The following is a 9,802-nucleotide window of genomic DNA, read 5'->3' on the forward strand; positions in this document are numbered from 1 at the left end:
CTTGGGGCCTAGTGACATCTCATAGGACGAAAGAAATAGTGGATGCAGTCTATCTGAAGAGACATTGTCTAAAATTGTACAGTGGGCTCGTGATATACTAAATACAGTCTCTTCTACGCCTCAACATTTTGGAAAATTCCTGTTCTTCTCTTTGAGGGCTAGTCTCTTGCCCATTAACCTTAGCAATGGTATCTTAATAAATGCTTTTTTGGTGAGTGTGATATAAGTTCTGTGGTGTGACGTCGGCAAATTATCTGAGATTAATGTATGCCAAGAAGCCTGGAAATAGTGGAGGTAATCTGCAAATTAATGTTCAAGGGCATTCATACTGTGAATACGAATGTTGATGATTGAGAAGTGTTGCATCACTTCTCCCTCACTTCCTTTCCTGTTGGCTTGGATCTCTGTATCAGGCTATATTTGTAAGTGGAGGAATGCCTGGAGACTTTTTTGAAGTGAAAGGAAAAGCAGACAGACTAGGGAGAGCAGACAGACTGTGGAGAGTTGACAGTCATGGAGGAGTACAAAAGGGGGTGGTGATGGACGGAGCATCTGAACCAATCAAAAACTCACACCCAGTCAAAAGCTCTGGGTTTAATCCATCACCGTTCTTTAGCCCACTCTGCCACCCCAGTTCAGACATGGCCATATGCAAATCAGTCTGACCCTGTGCCTCATGGGAACAGTCCAGCCCGAACTGCCAAGCCATGCCTTCCCTTGACCGGAAACAAGCTTCATAGGACCGGTTTCTGGCATTCCAGCCGTCTTCAGGCAGGCTTGCTTGAATCCAGTGGCAAAGTGAGCAAGGGACTCGCGTCTGAGCATACCCTGCCACACTTATGGCGAATAAAGCGGTACAAAAGGGGCTGTTGATGAACGGAGGAGAGCAGACAACCTGAGACGGAGGCTAGGCAGACTGAAGCAGAGCACTCAATTGGAGCATTGCGGACAGACACAGGGCAGGAAGACTGACAGACAGATGGGAGGAGTGAAGACAACCTAGATGCACAAACACACCAAATGTGACAGCGTGCCCCTAGGGCTCAGTGCATGAATCCCCTGAAGTCTTGCCTCAAGTGAGGTATAATTTAAGCTAGCCTCCTTCTCAACGATGTGCTAAATTCAAGGTCACAGTGCATCAGCCTAGATGGATGATCAAGTTGATAATCTCATCAGTGCTGAACTCTTGCACTACTTGTACCACTGCAATGAGCGAAATCTCATCAGCCCTATTTCAATCCCAATAGGATAGAATGCGATCGTAATACGGAGGACAGGATATCCATCAAGTTTGTGATGAGTGTTCCCCTCCTCCCACTTCTAAAATAAGGCACTAAGTGTACTTTGTCGTACATTTCCACGTCTTCATATTGTTCTCCAATTCCTGCTTATCGCCAATGTTGTAGTGCAGTGGTTTTTAACCTTACGACTTCTGTGGACTCCCACTTAATCATTACTGAAATCCAGAGACCACCACAAAATCAAAATTGGAATTTGGGTGCCCTCATTTAGTCATCACTGTAAACTGTAGATTGCAGCTTAACCAGTTTAAATAGTTGCAACCTCAAAACAATACACAGAAAAACAAAAACAAGCATTCATTAAAAAAAATACACAAATGAGAAAATATTTTAATTAATTCACAAATATAGAAACATCGACATTTTCATTTTATTGGGACGGCTGGGATGCTTCGGAATTCAACTGAAACCTCCTATTGTCTGTACTATATTCTGTTTAATACATTTGCAAGGCTCCCATGAGTGAATCTGCCAAGCGCGAGCAGAGCATCGGCAAGCGCGCCCTTAGGGCCCGGCCCCCCGGCCCCCGCCACCTACTTGATCTAGATAGGGGCGGCCGGTCTGCCCCAATGGGCGACCGGCCGCTTATCACTTCCGGGGCAGGAGGACGCACTTCCGGTGCGACTGAGGGCGGAGCCTGGTGACCTATTTAAGTGCCTGGGGCAGGGACCTCGGCCTCTCCTTCCTCTATCGCACCGGACCGTGGCGGCCTCCCAGAAGCATTCTCCCCTCCTACAGCCCCTTATGATAGTTTTAAACTTAGTGTTAAATTTCCTCGTATCTCCTCGTCCGGAGTTGGAGGTTCATCGGGTTGTGATTCACCCCAGCCAAGCGCGTGGCGAGAGGCGACGAGGAGGAGAGGCGCGTCAAGTTGCAGCCATCCATCTCGCCAGGTAAGGAGTCGGGGGTGCCGGGGGGCCTTGTGTGCAGCCGCGGATTGCGGGAGGGGTATCCGGGGCGGGCGACGGTATGAAGTCCGCTCCTGTGGTCTGCGGCTGCCGGCAGGGCTCCTGGGCCTGCGGGCTCCTGCCTGGTCGACGTGGGCGGGCTGAGGGGGGCGGGTAGGCCCTGTACAGGCAAAAGGTGATCGCAGTCGGATGGGCTTCGGCGTTTCCCGCCTTAAAGTGTAGGCTGCATCTTTAAAGGTCCAGTCATCCGGGAGGGGAGACCAGGGTTCAAGCCTTGGGACGGCGTGGCTTTCAGGCGAGTCCACATGCCTCTTGTGTGTATAAAAGGCCAGAGAAAGATTAGTTAAGCGGAAGAAGAGAGAAGCTCCTGGTCACAGGGACAGCACAGGTGTTGCGCTCGTGAAAGTCGGGGATGCAAAGGCCTCTATCCAGCATCACTACGGATGTTCCTCAGTAGATTGGGGAAGACGGCACTTGTGCCCAGCCTCGACGACGCTCGCGATAGTTTTTGGGTTAATGAATGAGTCACGGAATTTGAGCTTCAACTAGTTTGAGCGTCCATGTGTGTTACTATGCAATCGCGCCGAAGGGCGCAGCGGTCGCTTGAGCGAGCCGTCTATCATGGTGGTTAGATGGCGGGAAGACAGTGTATTCCGCGGGTGCGCGGGCGGCACTTGTGCCCAGCCTCGACGACGCTCACGATGGTTTTTTGGGTTAATGAATGAGTCACGGAATTTGAGCTTCAACTAGTTCGAGCGTCCATGTGTGTTACTATGCAATCGCCCCGAAGGGCGCAGCGGTCACTCGAGTGAGCCGTCTATCATGGTGGTTAGATGGCGGGGAAACAGTGTATACCGCAGGTGCGGGGCGGGGCCTAAACGGGCCGGGTTTTCATGTTCAAAATGAGAAAATACCGGATATTCTTATCGGAATCGCTTCACATCCTAGAATTTGTGTGTTTTTCCTAATCATTTCTTTATTTTGACTGTAATTATTTCTGTACTAACAATTAGCGTGGGATTGTGGTGAGCGAGATATTTTCAGATCTCGGAGGCAGGCACTCAACCTACTAATGCTGGGTCCCATTGCAGATAGAATATAGCACCGTGTGCGAGTTACTTCATAGGAGTGAGCTCCAGTGGCGCAATCGGCTAGCGCGTGGTACTTATACAGCCGTACTTGCATTGAGGCATGCCGAGGTTGTGAGTTCGGGCCTCACCTGGAGCAGCTTATCCTAGTGTGCGCAAGGTCCTTTCAAGGCAGTGATTATTATTTCTGTGGTAACTAAGGAGACGTATGGGATAGTAACCAGGGCTGCGGGTCCCTTCTTCCCCCGTAGCGCTTGCGATATCAGTACAAAGCCCGCACACCGTTGTGTGCGGATTGTGTTGCCACAGCACACAGCTTGCTGGGGACTATGTGTACTCCCTTCCATCCCTCCTCCCCCGTCTGTCGGGGTCCGATCTGGCACTACCTGGTCCAAGGGTGGCTGCAGCAGCAAGTAGGTAGGGAAGAGGTGCTTCATTTCTGCGTGTTCAAAACGAGCCAAGTTACAACATAGCCATATTCTAGGCACTGAGGCAGAGACCTGATAGGGCGTAGTGCAAGATTCGTTCCTATAAATAGTACGAATAACATCAAGCCGTCACTGTCACCCATTGTTATCCCTGGAGGTTCCACACAGCAATTTTAGCGATAAGGGCCATAATATAACAGTTGGAGAGTTGTGCGTGGCAAAATTTGGCAAATTTGCGACTTCGTACTGTGGTATCCCACAGACGTAGCAGGATGACTCAGTGAAAAGAGCTAGGGACGTGGTATGCCGCGAGGGGCCGAAGAAGGGTCTGCCTTTCTGCTGTGCTGACTCAGCCTTTTAGACATTAAAGGTTGATAAACTTAATACTAAGATTTACCCAATGGTAATAGTGGATATCTATAGTGCATAGAAACGACATTAATGCATTCTGTAGCGGTATTTCGAAACAGTTGGGTATCAGAGAGGAAACGGAAGCATTTTACACATGGGATATCAAGTGAAAGTATAATAATGGCCTTAAGTTAGGTCGTGAAACTCGTCACTCCGAGGGCTTTTTTGGGAGTGAAAGATCGACAATTGTAGTTGAAAAAGGAAAAAAATGGAAACGGAGAAGCACACTTTGGTTACATATGGAGGCTATGACATTGCCCATCAGTCTTAAAGACAAATATGTACGTCCTTTAATTGTTCATTATCAATTGTTTTGAAGGTAGTTACGAGGTATGTAGGGAAATTTAACCCTCAGCTGCTAACATAGGCCACATATAAAGTTATCCCTGGTATAGGATGTAAGTGCGAGCATGACCTAGAATATGAGTGATGTATTTAGGAACTCGGTATCGTGCCTGACACGTCATAATGTTCGGTGTATGTCTTGAGAAATGTGCATCCTTATTGCTGTGCCATAAGAACACGAATGGATCAGCCTAACAGGGTCCCAGGATAATGCTTCAAAAAAGGGTACTGGGCAATGAAGCATCATACTATGGTCCAAGAAATCGATATGCTGTTTGATTAGTGTGGCAAAAAAATAAATAAATAAATAAATACGAGAGACTCACTTTTATTACAGGAGGAAAAGGTCTCATAATTTACTGCGTTACTTTTCTTTAGTGGGGAACTGAAATGTTTTCATCCAGGGGGTGAATGCCAAAATGTCCGGTATTGGCAATCATTCTAAACTATGCTTCGTGGAAGATGTCCTCGGAGGAATGGCTCTCGGAGGTGTAAGTGTTACAAGGAAAAGGCTGACGAGTTTTATCTGTTCGAAAATTGTGGTTAGCAATGTAATGGACCCCCACTGAATTACTGTGACTTTTGTGTCTGCTCCTAGAAAAATTTCGGTAATCAAACCGGGATGTAAGTAAGGGCCATTGTTGGTTCACATCTTGCTCCCGATGGCTGGGTTTGGCTGGTAGGTGCATATGGTGGGCCGATCCACAAGATGACCAGAGAGGAACTTAATGGGAGCAGACTGTCGTGGGGGGGCAAGTCTTTACTGGTTCTCAATGGGTACTTATTAATGACCAAAGGGATTAGTAGGGGCAGAACGTGCAGGATTTGAAGTTTGGCTCTGTGTGAACTAAATAGGGCAGGAGTGCTCCATTACCATCGAGTTAAGAGGTTTATTGCTAGTACGGGAGACTAAGGAGGATAGCGCCTTGGGGGTACCTTGCGTAGTAGTCTCAGGGGTTCATAGGCTATCATATACATACGGTTCACGGTACTGCTAAATTCCGGAGTGGAAACCATATGATAAGCTGCGTTTAATTCACTCCACCCCCCCCCCATGTCAATTATCATCCTGGAAGGTAGGCCAGATTCAGAGAGATAAAGAGGGAGCTAGATTTCACTGGTCTGGTCGCCTGGTCTGATAACTTAGGACCCCGCCGTCAATTGGCATATAGTTCCCATATATCCTAGGGGGGTCTGTCAAGTTGGGATATCATATCATAGACTATATTTGAGGTGGACAGCATCCAGGCTCCCTCTCCGTATACATTAGGCTATATGGATCAGCGAGCGCACAGAAGTCTCGCGAATCTCCGCCTAGTTCTGGCATACCCGGAACAGGACGGCCCTGATTCTCAAGAGCATGAAATTATACAGTCACTCGGGCTCACTTAGTTTGTCTCAGGAATACACAGGATAAAAACGGGTGGGCCGTTCCATAGAAAGGTATAGAACCATTTCCCTGGCGCGCAGGAGTTGGACAGGCCGGGGTACTTGTAGGATGTTGACTGTCTGTAACAGTACCAAAGCAAGCCGTTCAGAGTAGTGGTAGCGGGACGGGGACTGAGCGTGTTGGGATACCCGCCCTCTCAGGCAGGATTGGTAGGGCGACGCTGACTGCAGAGGCAGGCTTTACGGACAGCACAATGGAATGGGCCGGGCGCTGGGCGCCCAACGGGGGCATGAGACCCATTTGGCCAGAATGGTAGTGTCAGAAATGCTAATGATTTGCCAATGACCATACTTGACTTTTCTATTTCTCTCCTGTTCAGTAGTGTGCCCGCGAAGGTGGTGGTGGCACGAGGCACTCGTCCATGCGACAAGCTGCAAGGCGACTATGGCATTGGCGAGTGGGATGGCCGATAGGCCTGAAGGGAACAGGGTTCCGGTGTCGGGGCGGGCGGCCCCAGAAAGATGTCGGGAGCCTGGAATGTCTCGGCGAGGCGGCTCAAGTAGGAATTGCCCAAGTCGCGCTCAGTGTGAGCCGCTTGGAGAGGTGAGGTATCACAAGGTTGGAGGTGACCAGGTGGGCTCAGTGACGGGCCGCTGGTATCACATCCCGAACCAAATGGTTTTTCCGGTAAGGTATCACAAGGTTGGAGGTGACCAGGTGGGCTCAGTGACGGGCCGCTGGTGTCACATCCCGCACCAAATGGATTTTCCGGTGAGGTGATGTATCGCATTGATGGAGTGCAGTTATCAGGAATAGGTACATAGAGATGGGTTAGAGGATTAGGGTCTTTCATGCAGAGCGCAGATGGGGAAGGTGACGGACCTGTGGGCCCTGGTCACCTTTGTGGCGGTAGAAAGACCTTGGAACAGTACAATTGACCGACGGAATGGACGGGAGTCCGCCTTGCGTACTCCCTAGGCTAGCACTGAGGGGGGAGACGGTAAGCTCTCTGCTGTGAAATAGGGCCCCGGCTGGGGAGGCTAGGGCGACAGGTTACGAGCCTCCTGGGTTCCTGGTCAGCCTGGTGGTCGGAGGGTGGGCCCCTGGAGAAGGCGGACAAGGATCAGAGGTTGGGGGCCCATTCCTCATGGGGCGCAGGTGGGTTGCACCTCGCGTGGATGCACGACATGGAAGTGGTGAGCCGGAAGCCCCCTTAGTGCTGGAGGATTAGAATCTTAATCTGGCGGAAGAAGATCAGGAAGTCAAGAATAAAATTGTGTTGATAACTGCATGTAATGAATTTTGAAATGCCTTGTCATGTTTATGAAATGTAAAAATATTAAACATGGCCGTTTTACACCCACACAAATCTCTGTGGTTGATTCTCATGTGGATGTCAGGTTTTAAGGAGGGAGCGGGGAGCATGCTGGGGGATCCGGGTCCTATGCCAAGCGCGAGCAGAGCATCGGCAAGCGCGCCCTTAGGGCCCGGCCCCCCGGCCCCCGCCACCTACTTGATCTAGATAGGGGCGGCCGGTCTGCCCCAATGGGCGACCGGCCGCTTATCACTTCCGGGGCAGGAGGACGCACTTCCGGTGCGACTGAGGGCGGAGCCTGGTGACCTATTTAGGTGCCTGGGGCAGGGACCTCGGCCTCTCCTTCCTCTATCGCACCGGACCGTGGCGGCCTCCCAGAAGCGTTCTCCCCTCCTACAGCCCCTTATGATAGTTTTAAACTCCCACCCACCCGTCCCTTTAGCTCAGTGGATTCGAGGGGCGTGTTGCGGTAGAAAGACCTTGGAACAGTACAATTGACCGACGGAATGGACGGGAGTCCGCCTTGCGTACTCCCTAGGCTAGCACTGAGGGTGGAGACGGTAAGCTCTCCGCTGTGAAATAGGGCCCCGGCTGGGGAGGCTAGGGCGACAGGTGACGAGCCTCCTGGGTTCCTGGTCAGCCTGGTGGTCGGAGGGTGGGCCCCTGGAGAAGGCGGACAAGGATCAGAGGTTGGGGGCCCATTCCTCATGGGGCGCAGGTGGGTTGCACCTCGCGTGGATGCACGACATGGAAGTGGTGAGCCGGAAGCCCCTTTAGTGCTGGAGGATTAAAATCTTAATCTGGCGGAAGAAGATCAGGAAGTCAAGAATAAAATTGTGTTGATAACTGCATGTAATGAATTTTGAAATGCCTTGTCATGTTTATGAAATGTAAAAATATTAAACATGGCCGTTTTACACCCACACAAATCTCTGTGGTTGATTCTCATGTGGGTGTCAGGTTTTAAGGAGGGAGCGGGGAGCATGCTGGGGGATCCGGGTCCTATGAGGACACCAACTTGATTTTTAGACTCCAATTGGAAATTCCTTAACATTAATGAATGTTTCAAAATTTCAGTCATACATTTTGCTTCTCTATTTATATACACTTTATTATTCTGTTAATATTATTTATGAATTAATTTTCAATCAGCTGTGATTCCCCCCCCTCCCAAGTAGACATTGCGGACCCCAGGTGTTCCAAACAAGAGGATAAGAACCGCTATTGTAGCGGTTCCACAAATGGCGTAGATCCTTGTCAGCTAGCATTTTTCACAAGAACAAGATGATATGCAGGAGAACGACACAAGGGACATGTTGATGAAAGAGGTAAGCTTCAATTGTCACTATGTCACTGCAGAACCACATTCTACCACTTCACTCCATCACCAGTGGCGTAATGAAACCTGAGGGGAGGTCCCTAAGGGGATTCCCCATACTTTAGACTCAGTCAAGAGCTTTAAGGCCTGGGGCCCCACCACCGGTACACAGTTCAGAAGGAGGTCCCCTGGAACTCGGGGACCCCCCCCCTCCGCACTGCGGGGGCTATTGTTATGCCATTGTCCATCACGCAGTCATCCACATATTCCACCTTACCCTCACGACTTCAAAACTCCTCCACACATACAACAGATAAGCACATATTCTGCAAGGGATAAGCTCAGTGCTATCAATAATGTCCACCTTTTACAAAGGATTGGTGTTTACTATGCTAGGCATAGGCAGAATTACACCCAAAATGCCATGCTCTCTGCCTTGCTCTGGGGCTGATTGAGGGGTGTGATTTGTTTTTTTTAAGGCCCTCTTAAGTCCTGGCTGACTATGCGACAATGCTTTTAATCAAGAAACAAAACCACATGTCCCAGAATACAAAGACCTGTTAGATAAAAAGCTACCACTGCTTGAAGGTGTTACACATGGTGTGGGGCTAATATTTAGCCAAGAACATGCAGGAGATAATGCCCTTTGGGATGGGGCAAAACATGTTCTTGTCCAGTGTTTAATTTGAGCCGGTGGTTGCAGGTGGGGCCCACCGGCACTCAATTTTTGGGGCCCACTAGATATTTTTCCTCATAAGACTTTGAACCAGTGCAAGAGAAAGCAAATCACAAAAGTGTGTAAGAAGAAGCAGCATAACCACTGAAACACCGTGACAGAGAGAAAGCGAGACCCAGCAAGAGGAAGATGTAGAGACAGGACGTGGTTGGCGGTGGATGAAAGAGAAGAGAGATAAAATCAAGAATAACCACCTTTGGTGTTTGGCACCCCAGGCATTCTGTTGCGCTTCTGGGCAAAACGTTGGGCACTTTTCCATTAACAAACCACGCACGGTATGTGCCTAAGAAGTAAAAAGCTACTGAAATTAAAAAAAAGAATGGCAAGCTACCAAAGACAATGCACCTGTTCGTCTTTAGCAGCCTCGTGCTTTTCATGTCACTCTGTGTAGACAGAACACTACTTAGCATTGCTGTGTTATCATTTAACTGTTTAACAAGGGACCCGTAGTGCCCATTAGCTGTTGGTCGATCATCGACGCATCTGGTAACAACACCCGAAATTGGTGACCTAAAGTGAGACCTGGCAACCCGTACAAGCCATGCTTGTAAAACAAATGTTA

General features: G+C 49.4%; 1 non-coding gene across 1 annotated transcript; it reads left to right on the forward strand.

Moving 5' to 3' along the window:
- The first annotated feature begins 3,341 nt into the window (after positions 1 to 3,341).
- TRNAI-UAU (transfer RNA isoleucine (anticodon UAU)) lies at positions 3,342 to 3,436 on the forward strand. The gene is made up of 2 exons: positions 3,342 to 3,379; positions 3,401 to 3,436. It is a non-coding gene; the product is annotated as a tRNA-Ile (tRNA).
- The last annotated feature ends 6,366 nt before the right edge of the window (positions 3,437 to 9,802 follow it).

This window comes from Lissotriton helveticus, chromosome 10 (genome assembly GCF_964261635.1).
Source record: "Lissotriton helveticus chromosome 10, aLisHel1.1, whole genome shotgun sequence".
NCBI classification, from domain to species: domain Eukaryota; kingdom Metazoa; phylum Chordata; class Amphibia; order Caudata; family Salamandridae; genus Lissotriton; species Lissotriton helveticus.